The sequence below is a fragment of the Narcine bancroftii genome, chromosome 3, assembly GCF_036971445.1.
Source record: "Narcine bancroftii isolate sNarBan1 chromosome 3, sNarBan1.hap1, whole genome shotgun sequence".
NCBI classification, from domain to species: Eukaryota; Metazoa; Chordata; class Chondrichthyes; order Torpediniformes; family Narcinidae; genus Narcine; species Narcine bancroftii.
In genome coordinates, this window is record NC_091471.1 from 300,308,762 (window position 1) to 300,324,032 (window position 15,271).

Consider the following 15,271-nt stretch of genomic DNA (forward strand, 5'->3'; position numbering starts at 1 on the left):
TTCTGTTACCCAGGTTTGTTTTCATTTTAAAGCGATCCTTGATCCTGAGATTTAAATGAAAACACCATGCCGGAGAAAGTCAGCCGGTCAAAGAGCGTGCTTTATAGAGCAAAGACAAAGAAACGTTTCAGAATTGAGCCCTCCATCAAGGTATGAGCAAAATGTTGGTCATATCTTTGCTCTATGAAGTACATTGTCTGACCGGCTGAGTTTCTCCAGCATTGTCTTTTTACTTCAGTCACAGCGTCTGCAGACTTTCATGTTTTGCTCCTGCGATTTTAAATCACCATTTTTAAAACATCCGCTGTCAAAGCAGAAAGGCAAAATGCACTTTTTGGAAGTAAATCCATGAGTTTTCTATATGAGCTATCTATGTAATGAACTATATAAATTATATCTAAACATTTAAAGTAGCTTATAGGCAAGTCTACTGGTGATAGATGAATGGATGTCTCACCAACGACAATCATCAATTGGTAAATCCAACTGACTCTTCAGTTTGTGGATATTCTTGTATGCCTCTTGAATAGGACAATGCATGTGGGTGATTCAATCCTCTTAAGGCTCTTGTGCTGTACGAAAAAGAATCTGATTTCACTACAGGCTTGACACTACAGCCTCAATCAGTTGCACTGTGTACCTGAAAATAAAAACATTAAAAAGAAATCCTATACCAGAGTCCAAAGTTTCAACTCCATCCAGCATTGCTATTACATTTCCGATCAGAGTGCGTCCTTTCCAATGTTATTTATCTGCAGATTGTCAATAATACCGTATTGAGTTACTGGGAAAAGAATTCTCTGCTCACTATGTCAGAGGCATATATTTTGATTACCTTGAGGCTCAAAACACTGTCTATTTGTTGATATTTCAATGCTCTCTATTCCATAAAGTTTGGATTTAATAAACAATGGTTCTTCAATTATATAGTCACATTCTGCACATCATCAGTTCAATAGAGAGAAAAAAAAATCTTTATGGATGTGGGGAAAGGTTGCATGTGGACTGTTTTATGGAGTGAAGAGCCATATAGTGAGATCCTAACTCACTGTATTTCTCTGACTGAGTCAATTAAAAGCACAGTCTAATTGATTTTACTTGAGATTTGATTAAACAAATACTTTTTTAAAACAAATTTGTGTGGCTTCCTGCCGCAAAGAGTTATCTTAATTATAAAGCAAATTCATTTCAACCAGAGGTGTTTGGAAATTTGGGTAGCAAAATGCTAAAGCCTTGGCTGGTATTGTGGATAATAATTCACCACTAAAGTTCTCATCAATAACCCTCTTTGTGCTCCTCTTGTTCTATTATTTGATTTTTTTTTGGTTCTTAATCCTTTTGTTTCAAATGGTACTGTGTGTTCAAAGAGCAACACCTCCAAAATTATATATTTTGTAATAGGTGTTGTCAACTGGGATTTGATTTTTTTACTACAGGATATTCTGCTCAGTATCTGAGAGTTGTCTGCTGAGTAAAACTCATTGAATAGCACAACAGTGAGTGCGTGGTGATGCTGAACCCATTCCTTTAATAAACACCGTATTTAGTTGAGGTTGAAGCCCCTTTCTGCTTGAAAAAAGAAAATGCTGGGGAAAAAATAAAACTCAATAGATCAGAATGTATCTGTGAACATCTTTCTTTTTATAGGGAGCTGAGCTTAATTTTAAAAGTATAATATGCCTCACATAGATCTTTGAGCAAAGAAGAAAAATACAATGCCGTACAGTTTTGTACCCAACCTTTTAGTCATCTGAGTCTTTAACTGTATTTGAAAGTAGTTTACACTCATCTCCTGAGGTAGTGGTTAAAGCCATTCCATGCAGGAATGTTTGAATTTAGCTAGACACTCAGGTGATGAATCTGAATAGAGGGTCCAGCCTGAAACACCAAACCTTATTTATCTCTTACTGATGCTGCTCGACCTGATGAGTTCCTCCAGAAAATTGTCTTTAGCTTCAGATTCCAGCATCTGCAGCAGTCGGAATTTTAGATTATTTCATTGTCTTGTGTACCAAGAAGCAACAAAAATGCTCGCTTTTGTATGCAATGCAGACAGCAATAATAACAAACAAACGAGCAAATAAATAGATAAGATGGCAGGGCATAGAATAGTGTTGCACTGTCAAGTAGGGCAGGGTAAAGACACAGAGACGCTGGAGGAACTCACCAGGTGTCACAGCGTCCACAGAAGGTAAAGGAATGTAATCAATTTTTTTTTGGGCCCCCTATCAAGGTACGACACAAAAAGCAACATTCAAAGGGTGAGGGAAGAGGGAAGAAAGGGCAAGAGGAGGAGCACAGGCCAACAGATAAAAGATGACAATTGGACATGGATAGAAGGACAGGAGAGGAAAGGTGAGAATTAAATGGGGGGTTTTTGAATGCAGATATGGAGGAAAGATGACTGTGAAAAGGAGGAGAGAGAGAGAGAGCTTGAGGAAAGGAGAGGGGTGGGGGGTAGGCTAACGAGAAAAGTACAGTGTTAATCTTGGGCTTAATGAAGGGCTGAAGCCAAAAATGATGGCTATCTATCTTTATCTTTGCCCTATAAAATATATTGTTTGACCTGCTGAGTTTTCCAGCATTGTGATTTTAACTTTTAATCTGGAGATATTGAGAACTAATATAGATGGGGTTGGCTTAGGTGATGCCTGAACTGCATTTACAACTCTCTGCAGTTTCTGGTAGCCTTGGGTCGAGCAGTTCCCGACCCAAGCTGTGATCAATGCAGACGGCATATTTTCTATGGTACAACTGGAAAGGTTGATAAGAGATCTCGATGGCATGTTGAATTGTGCCAGGTTTCTGAGAAAGTAGATTATTTTGCTGTGCTTTCTGGATTATGACATCACCGTGGTTGGACTAGTGCGGATTGTTGGTGACGTGTACTCCTACAAGCAATGCCCTTCACCATCACTGATGTACATAAGAAAACATCTCCTCTCTATTTCCCAAGTCAGTTTCTCATTTGATCTTAAATACTGGTTGGAGATTTTCAAAATTAAAAATAAGAAAAACACTTTCACAAAATACTGAAAAATGAAATTGAACAGAGTTTCAGGAATGGATATATAAAATTTACCTCTGTTTAAACTTGACTCAAGTTACAATTGAAACAAAACAGAAATTTTTAAGATTATAAATTTAAATTCAAATCTACAGCATGGTATCTTCCAACCTTTCAAAACTAATGGGGGTTGTAGGTTAATTGGGACGTTTGGGTGGCACGGGCTCATGTGCTGGAAAGGCCTCTTACCATGCAGTATGTCTAAATTTAAATTTCATGACACTTGTTCATAACAACAAACCTGATTCTGATTATGAGGGGTTAAACATCAAGTCATGATCTGACTGGCAATTGTTTGGTGACGGGCCTTTGAGGAGATCACCGATGTTGAATGCCACATCACAATCCTGAGTTTGAGCCATTGATTTTTAAACCACTAATCTTTAATCCTGATTGTGTTGCACAACACTGTGGATTTAAAACCATGCTTTCGATGCACTGGCGCTGCAGAATTAGCGGCAAGAGTAAACTACAGGTTTAAATCTAGCTCTGCTCTTCAAAGGATGCATTATGACTTAAAAACTTGATTTCTCAAAAATGTAGAATATTTACATCACAAACCTACCTGTGGCAGAACTTTGCATTAGAAAATCAAATCAGAAATTTTGTAGTCATGCATATCAAATAGAATTTTATAGTGCTAAAGAAACTCATTCCTCACCAGACACTATTTTTGGCTCATAAAGTTCTCCCCAGCTCAGTCCATTTAAGAATATGAATTCGATTTATTGTCATGAACATGTGTCAAAAAATTTGTTGTAGGATTATGAATTGCAAGTACAAAAATGGGTATAAATTACATTTCCATAAATACACTACTTAAACATTAATAAATTAGTTCAAAAAAAGCAAGGTTGTGTCTGTGGTTCATTGTCCATTCAGAAATCTGATGGCAGAGGGAAAGAAGCCATTTTTGTACCATTGGGCGCACTCGTCTTTAGGTTCCTGTATCTCCTTCCTGATGGTAGCAATGGGAAGAGGGCATGACCTAGGTGGAAGGGGTCCTTCTTGATGGAGGCTGCTTTCTTGAGACACAGCCTCTTGTAGATGCCCTCAATGGAGTGAAGACTAATATCCATGATGGCGGTGGCTGAGTTCACAACTCTCTGTAGCCCTTTCCTGTCCTGTGCATTGTCACCTCCATACCAGACAGTGGTGCAACTGATCAAAATGGTTTCCACGGTACACCTGTGTAAATTTTCAAGTGTCTTTGGCGATAATACCAAATCTCCTCAAGTTCATAATGAAATATATGTTTTCTCCATGTCTGTGTGGGTTTCCTCTGGATGCTCTGGTTTCCTCCCTCCTTTCAAAATATGTGGGGGTTGTAGGTTAATCAAGGTATTTGGGCAGAATAAGGCTCATGGGCTGGAAGGACCTGTAACCGTGCTGTATGTCTAAAACAACGTACTGTACCTGTACAACCTTTGGAAAGCTGCATCATTAAACACCAACCATATCTAATTTTTATAAATATTCTCACCCTTCATGGGAATTTAATTTTCTGACAGGAATATTGTAATAGCATGTTATATGTTAGCAATGTTTTACACTCAAAAAAATATTTATTAATTTCTCTACGAAGGGAATCACAGGAATAAATCCTACCATTCTTCCATTTAAATTTCAACTTCACACTATTTTTGAGTGGGGTTCTGGAAGGAACAGCCTCCAAACAAATATTCACAGAGGCCATCCCAACTGAGATAGTCCAGCATCCCAGTCAAAGCCTTGATTAAATACCCTCATCTAATATTGGCATTTAAACGGTGCAGAAAGCATTTGACCTGATCACTAAAACTATCAAATATTAGTCTCTTGTTTCACAAAAAGACAGAACTCATGTGGATCTAACTCGATAGTTATGAATATGGATTTTCATAAATACCACTGTAAAATAGACAGCCAGGATGACTGTTGCAGGTTTTGAATGTCACAATACTATGATACCTTGGTATATGATACCCACTCAATTGGACCATTCCACTCTGCCTGCCTCTCGTCTACTCACTGCCATTAATTGAGATAATGTAAATGTGGGAATGAGCAAAATTAATTTTACCTTTTGATTCAAGTTCCAGGCCAGGCTCAATTTAAGATGGACAGAAGTTGGCAGCTTTGACAGAAAATGGGAGAAAAGATCCTCACGGCACAGATGGTAGGGATAATAACCGTCGCTTACTTTACTGCTGGTCGGTTACTAGGCCTGTGCCAATGGAGGCAATATAAATTGGTGTTTGGACTCAACCAGACTGATCGATCATTTGCTAATGTAATATCATACTCAAACGATATTGAGCTAAACTGTCAATACTGTACATTCTCAGTTGCCGGAATGTGTTTCTCTCAATGCTCTTTTTGTGTCCTGTCTATCATGTACACCTAGTGACCTGCCTGATGCTGTAAATTCCAGTAATCTGTGAAATCTGAAAGGTTAAAAATAATTAGAATATGCTAGTGGTGCATTTCCAAGCTGGCTGAAGAGTAGATGTAAGCATTATCTACTTAGGATAAAAGGTTGTTGGTCTGCACACTTCTAATTGTAGCATTACAGTTTAATGGGGTTCCAATCTACATTGATTTCCTGTGGCACTGCATTTCTGTAACATGATTCACGGCGTCAGAATTCTTTAGAGGTGGTTTATTTCCTATATCTTTCGTGCAGTAAACTGCCAACGCGGTGTCAATTGCAGGATTTAAGTAACCTGAAGGTGGAGGTGTGGGCTGGGGTCAGGAGGGGACAAACTGCAGGATGCAGCCAAAAACGAGGAAAGTGCGCACTGCACACTTTCTCTGGGTCACTCTCCAGCCAGATTTGCTTCCGAGTGATAATTCAGAGCTGCTTTTGATGTATTGATTCCCTTCTCCTCTAAGCTGTTGGTGTGTGACCCGTCTACTCCTCCAAGCATTCAGCAATGTTATTCCTGCTTATGCATTTGCTCCAATCTTTGATTTCATTTGTTCATGATTTCAACTTTCCCTTCGGCTTACAGACATTTAATGCAAAATAAAATGATGGGTTACACTGTTGGTGATTTGATTTCCAGAAAGTTCCATTTCATCCCATCCACCTCCATGACTGAAACACTCCACTGCCCATCATACATAAGCCATAACCTGGTGTTTAACGCAGGATATACTCTATACTCTGACTGCAATACAGCATGTAGATTTAGAAATATATAATACTGCAGATGCTGGAATCCGAAACTCGAAATCTGAAAACAGTGGAAGAACTCAGGCAGTCAAGCAACACCTGTGGAAGGAGAAACCAGGTAATGTCTCAGATCAATGACCCTTCCTCAAAGTGGGGGGAGAGTTTATGGTTTTCAAATAAGAGGTGGGAATGAGTGAGATGAGCAGGTTATCATGTGTTTATTGTATTAGTAACCACACTATAATACACATAATTCATGTTAGTACATACTGAGTATAACGCAATGAACACATTGAACCATGTAAATAAATGGTATAGAAATCATACATTTTATAACCCTCAATGCAACACTTCATGCCTTGCATGTAACAAATTACACAGATTAAACACTGTGCACAAGTGAACAGATTATATCAAGTTCAAGTTCATTTATTATCATTCGATTGTACTCGTACAACCCGATGAAACAGTGTTCTCCAGTCCTCAATGCAAAAATATGCAAGCACATATCCAGACATAACAATCATTACGTATATAAAAGTAAACAAATTTTGTTTAATATATCGAAGAATCTCGTAGGGTTCGTGTGATCAGTTAATTCATCGTTTAGCAGTCTCACTGCCTATGGGAAGAAGTCGTTTCTCAGCCTGGTGATTCTGGCTCATATCCAGTGTCACACATTTTGTACAATGTGTAAAACAAAGCAACCTTATTTTTCTGGTGTGAGGTTCATTCGCGATAATATTCAAACAAGTATGGGAGCCTTACATTAAATACAATAGCGAAAACCTACCGGGGACAAACATTACCTAAGTTGATGGAAGGAGAAGGAAAGAAAAGAATGGACTCTGTAGAATTTCTGGTGTATTTTTGTTGAATGACAACATTGTCTGACTGAATTAATGCAACCTAGATTGTATACCTAAAATGGATGAGGGGGGGGGTGGGGGGGTGGCTTGGGAGGAGGGAGGTGGGGGGGAGAAAAAGTCACTGTAAATGTGTGAAAAAGAAAAAGTGTATATCATGGCTATTGTGATTTATGGTGTGAAAAATAAAAAATTTAAAAAAAAAGGAGTTAAGGGTTATGGGGATAAGGCTGGAAAGGGGTACTGATGGTAGTGATCAGCCATGATCTATAAAATGGCGGTGCTGGCTCGACGGGCCGAAGGGCCTACTCCAGCTCCTATTGTCTATTGTCTATTGTACAGAAGACATCCTGAGGAAAAGTGTCCAAATTGAACACTATTTATTTTTATTTATTCAGAGCATAATGTTCGTATTGTCTTGTATGGAGGGAAAGCGTGCACATTGTATGATAACAGATATAATTGATACTGTGTTTTACATAGATCACTGTATCACAGGGTTTACCACAGGGTATTCAAGCAGCCATTCTCAACCTTATCTCAGCCATTGTCCCCCCCAGGACTCTGCTCAAGTTTTATGAGCCCCCTTCCCTGTGATGCAGCCAAGTTTTGGTTTCTTCTGTATGTCTCTCCTACTGACTACATAACAAAATGTAAAAAAATATTACATGAGGTGAAAAGAAAACAAGGCTTTTTCTTACAGGGGTGTGGGCCAGTGCCTTATAAAGCCTCGATATCACACCCCTGGTCATATTCTATTCCTCTTGGAATGAATGCCAGTGTTGTATTTTCCCTTGGATCAGGACAAGTTGTTGGTGACAGTTACGCCTGAAAGCACTGCACTTCACCAGTATTAATACAGAAGAAAGCGTCTGCCCCATCCCACTTCCTGAAGTCTTGTGGAAACTTTGAGGAATTATCATTGATCTCAGTAGTTTTAGTAGATACTCTGAGGTGTTAGTTGTTGAGAGGCGTTCGTCTTTTCCATTGACTCTCTTCCTGAATTCTGATCTTAATTGTGTTGTACAGATTATCTCCAAATTACAAAAATAAAAAAGCTGAACAAATAGAAGCAGTCACATAATGATCCACATTGGCTAATATTTTACAGTTTTGAAACAGCAAGAAGACAACAGTAAACATTTTTGCATGCACTTCAGAATATCTACTGAAACTATTGATTGAGAATAATGATGATTCCTCGAAGTAAAGTTTCCTCAAAGACTTCAGGAAGTGGGATGGGGCAGACACTTTCTTCTGTATTAATACTGGTGAAGTGCAGTGCTTTCAGGCGTAACTGTCACCAACAACTTGTCCTGATCCAAGGGAAAATACAACACTGGCATTCATTCCAAGAGGAATAGAATATGACCAGGGATATGATGTGGAGGCTTTATAAGCCACTGATGGGACCTCATTTGGAGTATTGGGAGAGGTTTTGGGTTCCTCATTTAAGCAATTAAAATATTTATTGAATCAGATCAGATACTATTTATTGCCATGTAAAAAAAACCAGAATTGTAATATTAAATGAAATTGCCTTTAGTCTGCCATAAAACAGACAAAAATTTGCTATTAGCATTGCCAGGCACCCCTGACAGCCAGGGAAAGAGAATTAAAAGAGAGTCCCCCTAGAATCACTGAGTGTCCGTGGATTCAGTTCCAGCACTCACACGGCCTCTGCATCCTTCAGTTCGATTTAAACTGTCAGTGACCCGAGCCCAGATCCAAACCTCCAACATGATGAGGTCGCCTTCGGTGCCAAGGCCCTTCGAGAGCCCTCATTGCCTTCAGCACCCTCTCGAATCCTAGTTCCGATACTTGGTTCTCACGAGCCAGTCTCCAGCGGCTCGTGGCCTGGTTTGTCCTTTGACCTGAAGCTGCTAACAGCCAACAAGTCACCAACGGCTCATCGCCTATGCGTGTCCTTCAGTCGCCGAGCCCCTCGCTGGTCTGCCACCGTGGTCACTGTGGCCTTGGGGGTCGTCTCCTCTGTTTCTCCACACCGGGGTTGTTCTCCCCATGCTGGTGCCCTGCGCTAGTCCTCTGCTCCTCCAGAATCTGCAACCCCTCGTGACCGCTGCTGACCACGGGCACCACCATCTCAGGCCCAGAACCTGCAGTCACAGGATTTTGAATAAAACACCGTTGGCTCCCTGAAAGGCCATTTAAAGCTTGCTCTGAGCCATCAGGCAGTCTGGCTGGGCAGGAGGAACCCATGGGGTAGCTTATGTGGAAAAGAAATGTGACCAATTATTGCCAATAAAAGGTTGAACAGTACACATGAAAATGAAGATAGCAGCTAACAAAGAGACATTCTTTAGATTCAATTAAGACTAATTAGCAAAGCCAGTGAATGAAACATATACTGTAACTAGTTAGATAGGGCCCTGAGAGTACGTCTATTCATCAATCTGCGAGTGGTTAAAAATAGGAATACATTTTGAAAGAACCACAATGGCAAAAACACTTACAAAAATATATCATATAAAACAAAATAAGTTAAGTTGATAATTTTTAACTCTCGCTCACAGTTGTTTCTACCTCAAGGCTTGATCAGCGAAGGAAATCAATTAAAGTGCATCTGCAGCTGCTGTGACTGATATTACTGTGTGTCTGTATTTGTAATGTCGAGGACACCGGCATATGGCATGGAGAGGGAGAGGGCAAGAGGGGCAGGCTTGAAACAGCTGGTTCTATAAGACAGAAGGAGCTGTGGAAAGAGAGGAGATGGGGTCTGGCGAAAAGGCTTGGATGCAAACATGCTGCAAACCTCAATGTTCCCCATTGGTCAACTGGCTGCTGTTGTCCTGTTCTGAGTTGACTACTCCAGCGAGAGAGAGAGAGAGAGTGTGTATGTGTGTATGCATGCATTATATATGTGCACCTGTGTATATACGAATGATGAGGCAGAATTTCTTTAGCCAAAGGGTGGTGAATCTGTGGAATTCATCGCCACAGATGGCTGTGGAGGCCAAGTTATTGTGTAGATTTAAGAGGGAGGCAGACAGGTTCTTCATCAGGGAGGGAATCAAGGGTTATGGGGAGAAGGCAGGAGAATGGATTTAAAAAAGGATAGCAAATCAGCCATGATTTGATGGGTTAAATGGCCTAATTCCACGTTGACCATTTCTTTACATCACAGCAGGACTGTGAAGTGTCTGCCAAGAATTGCGGGAGAATAGAAGATGACCAAGAACATTTACAATCTGCCAACACACATCTCCCGACTTATTAATGCTCTTCAAGAAGACCAATGGTCTCAATGTTATCATGCACTGGTGCAAATTTAATGACAGGATTAATGCCTCTTTTGGGGAAACATACTTGTATTTGAGGGTTGAAAATTCATTTCCAACTTAATGGCTTTGATGGCAAAAATATCTTTGTCATACATGAACCAACTTGGTGTGAATGCATGTTGTTTTGTTGAGCTGAGTGCTGCTAATTATAAATATCTTTCTTGGGCCATGTTAGAACACATTGCTGAGGCTCCAGGGATCTTCAAAAGGTATAAAGGAGCAACCAGAATTCCTGGTCAATAAAAACAGGAGGTGGAGAATTTCTAACCAAGACTCGTAACCATGGGAACACTTGACATCAGGAGGAGTAAATCAATTGGGAATAGGAAGCCGGCAATGCTGTAAAAATGGGCATACAATGTGGTTGAGCACAACACAAAGCAGTTTTCTAATTTGTCACTCGATATCATGAAGGAATGAAGGATGAAGGGAGATAAAGAAATATTTCACAGCCTATTAAACATCAGCTTCAATTCATCTAATTCTCTGGATTGGTCGTCTGTGAATGAGGCTGATGTAGAAAGTTCTTGGCCTTTACTCATTTGGATTTAGGAGAATGGTGGGGGGGGTCAGGAAATCTCATTGAAATATTCTGAACGTTGAAAGGCAAGGGCAGAGTAGGTTGTTTCCCATGATGGGAGAATCGAGGAAAAGAGGGCACAATTTCAGGATTGAAGGGACTCCAGTTAGAATAGAGATGCCGAGAAATTTCTTTAGTCAGAGGGTGGAAAATGTTTAAAATTTGTTGCCACCGGCAGTTGTGGAGACCAGGTTGTTGGGTATATTTAAGAAGGGGTTGATAGGTTCTTGATTAGCCAGGGGATAAAAGGTTATGTGAAGAAGGCCGGGCAGTGGGGCTGAGTGGAAAATGGATCAGCTCATGATTGAATGGCAGGGCAGATGATGGGCTGAATTATTTATTTCTGCTCCTATGTCTAATGGTCTTTGGGTCTTATTGTCTTTAGTATGCTGGTAGACCACTGTGGCAATTTCTGTGGTAGGTGTTACCCCTTCTTCATGCCCCCAAAACATGGGTCTGGTTCCATTCACACAGAATGAACTGAACCAGCATAACTTTATCTCTCTGCTTTGTGGTTTACGACTAACTTTTCCAAACCCCATTTGTCTAAATGATCATAAGTACTTCCTGGGTCATCTTTTTTTTTCATCAGTGCTATAGGTGGGTTTTGGATTGGTGTGAAAGAACAAAAGAAAATAGAGAAGTGAAAGGAACTCATTTATGTTTTTTTACATAAAACTTGCATGATTTTTCCATTCTGAAGTGTTTCCCTCCCTTCCGGGAGTGGCCGTTCACACAGGAACAACCAAAACTCCAAATATCTGTATCACACCACGGGTTTATGCAGAATACCTGAAGTACAGTATTTAAGGAGGCTGGACATCCTATTCATTAGCCCGTCATTCACCAGTAGTTCAGTTTAGACTGCAGGCGATCTGTGAAAATAACTAGGGGTCAAGGAGGTAAAATGTCATAACAGGAATAAATTGTTATTCCCATTCCGATCTTTTTACACAGGCTGTGTTCCATGAAATTAGGAACAACTTCTTGGAATGCTGCAGCTGTGTGTTTCTTTTTAAAAACAACAAAAGCAATTGAAAAGGTTATGGCCAATTTCACTGACTCTAGAAAGTACACGTACGCTATATTTTTTAAACTTTTCGATGAAGATCTTCACTCACTATACATGTATGTGGTTGTTTGTCTTTCATTATCAGGTTAAAAGCCTGGTGATGATTTTCAGACTGTGAGGACAGAACAGCTGAGTCCATTTCCACCCTCAACCAACATTCTCAGCACTGGATGACAAGATAGTCAAGTTAAGGAACCCAATTACTCAAGGTTAAGGCAGGGTGCTGGAGAAAATTGTAGAATCACAGGTTAACCTAAACAATTCTTAACTTCATTAAAAAAATTGACTGCACAGTATAACGTCCCAGAAATTGCCAGTGCAATTTTATGCAATGCTCCTGTCAATGCAAGTTGACCAAGCTCGGACTGGGGCAAATTGACAGCCTTTACATAGTTTTCTCTGTTCCCCCATTGAGTTAAAAAAATTGGAACTTGTAAAATGGTCTACTTCACATTGAAGGTGAGTATTATAGGAACACAAGAAGCAAAGGTTGGAGCAGGAACTGGATTCCATCATATCTCAGCTGAGGCACACTCATCCCAAAAATGTTGCCCTGGTTGACCAACTAAATCAATGAAAGCCGGAGGAATTCCTAGCCCTTATGTCTCATGGGTAGTACTGGCATCACTAGATAGGTTGGGGGGGAGGGTACGGACCACACCGGGTGACACCATCGGAGAGGGTGACTCCAAAATTACTGTGTACGAATTTTGTGTGCAGTGTTTCGCAGAAATTTATTATCTTTTACAAAAGTATCCCTGTAGTTAGCTATAACAACAAAAACATTTTTGTAAGCCCAGCTTATATGTATCAATATGCCTAATAGGCTAAAACTCGATCATAATTTACTTTATGAACCTTCTAATGTGCTCTGGTTGGAACTTTCATTATTACCCAATTAAAATTACATTTCGAATCACATGGTTTTTGTCTGCATGCGTGACAAGCAGATGTTGTTGTTTTCATTGCTGCTTTTGTCAAACTTTCTGATGCTTTAGCTACCATCTTGTGCTCATTGGTACTTGTGAATACTTATCAGTAACTTTTCTGAGAGTGAAGTAGTAATTAAAGGAAGAGGAGAAAAATCAAAAAAGACCCACTCAGTTTACTATTAATGTTGTAATTCAATGTTGTGATCGTATAGACCTATCACCAATGTATATAGTGTATATAGTTACAGTATCTAGACTGTGCTTACAGCGATTGGCTGAGAGCTAAGCCACGCCTACTGTCTGGGCCTTAAAGGGTTGTGTCCCTAGCCAGGTCGGATCATTCCGGACTGGTCGGCCACCTGTGAAGAGCTCCTGTCTTTTACTAATAAAAGCCTTGGTTTGGATCAACAAGTCTTTGGTTCTTTCGACGAGCTCTACAAATGTAGAAAGATTTTACAAAGCATTTTTGTTGTTAGTATTCATAAAATCAAAGGAATATTACATTTAAGCAATTTGCAACTATATTTATCACGTATTATTCTATATTTTTACAACTATATAGAAATATATACATTTAGGTATGATATTGTAATTTAAGGGTGTAATTTTAATTTTGCTAGTCGTTTATCTCACTACTATTGCCGTTACATCAGTGATATATGGGAATTACAATTGATGAGTGACATTAGTACAAAAAAAAATTACTAAGGATTCTGTATGGCCTGGTACTGGAGGAGGTCCATGAGGATGGAGGTGGGAAGGGGGGGGTGGTGGTGACATGATGAGTTACCGCAGTGGGCGACACCAACCCTAGTGACATCACTGATTACTAGATTGGGAAAGAAGAGGCAGGATTTGTGCAATTTGGAGAAGCATGTCGGAGATGGCGTGAGATGCCTCCTTTCAGATCACTGTCCAAGATGACAAGATACTGTGTTGAGATCCTCCCCAAATTACTGCGCTCAGATATGTTTTTAGGCACTCTTACTTCCTTGAAGAAGCGCTCAGGCCCGAAGTGTTGGTTATATATCTTTATCTCCTGCGGGATCTGCCGAGATCCTCCAGCATTTCTGCGTCTTCTTACTACAATCGCAGCATCTGCAGACTTGTGTGTTTCCTGACATCGACATTATGATCTAATACTCCGAATCCTGCACTGTCTGTATGGAGTTTGTACATTCTTCCCCGTGTCTGCGAGGCTTTCCTCCAGGTGCTCTGGTTTCGTCCCACCCTCCAAAAGGTATCGGGTGTAGGGGTATTTGGGTGCCACGGGCTCATGGGCTGGAAGGGCTGTAATGATATGCTGGGATTGGGATGATTGACCATAAACATCGGAGCTGAAATAGGCTATTCAGCTCATCGAGTCCACCCCGCCATTTAATCATGAGCTGGTCCATTTTTCCACTCAGCCCCACTGCCCGCCCGGCCTTCTCCCCCTAACCTTTGATTCAGTAACTCCACCAACCACAGCCATCCTCCTCTTTTGTGTCCAACCGTGAATCTTGGCGCCTCACAGTTCGGCGGGCAGCAACCTCCTTTGAAGAAGACCGCAGAGCCCACCTCACTGACAAAAGACAAAGGAGGAAAAACCCAACACCCAACCCCAACCAACCAATTTTCCCTTGGAACTGTGCCTGCCTGTCCCGCATCGGACTTGTCAGTCACCAACGAGCCTGCAGCAGACATGGACATACCCTTCCATAAATCTTCGTCCGCGAAGCCAAGCCAAAGAATGTGTTGATTGTCTCAATAAAGGGTCCCAGTCCAAATTTTGGCTGACTGTTTCTCCCTGCAGATGCTACCCGGCCTACTGAATTCCTCCTGCAGCCTATTGCCTGCTCGAGGTTCTTGCATCGGCAGTTTTTATTTTTCTCTTCAACCTCAGATTCCTGTTGCATGGTCCCGGCCCCTCAGTAACAGCTTGGCACCCATTTAGCACCTGATTTCGCCTGTTCACCAAAATAATCTCCTTGGGGCAAAGACAACGACACTGACTTCTCTCAGTAACATCTTCAAATGGACGTATCTCCCGGTTCAGAGGGAAAATAGGGCTTGCGCGTATTAACAGGTAAAAGCAAAGGGCTGATCACTTTTTACGCCATCAGATTGTTTACAGCATTGGCAGTCGGCAGGACTGTTGGTGTTGAAGCTGATTAGATGCTTATTCCATCAGGCCACACTTGATTGTGTACACGGTAATGGATGGAGCTTGAGGAAGCAGGAGGAGGGAGATAAGACTGGGGAGTGATGATAATCACCTCAGTGAAGAGTATCCTGAAAGTGCACTTCTCCTCA

At 40.8% G+C, this 15,271-nt stretch overlaps 1 long non-coding RNA gene across 1 annotated transcript in view; it reads left to right on the forward strand.

The window, feature by feature from the left end:
• The first annotated feature begins 2,239 nt into the window (after positions 1-2,239).
• The window catches only part of LOC138756530 (uncharacterized), a 76,142-nt gene continuing 63,110 nt past the window's right edge, over positions 2,240-15,271 (forward strand). The window contains exons 1-2 of the long non-coding RNA XR_011353132.1: positions 2,240-2,355; positions 5,143-5,225. This is a non-coding gene — a long non-coding RNA (uncharacterized lncRNA). The remainder of the gene's footprint in view (positions 2,356-5,142; positions 5,226-15,271) is intronic.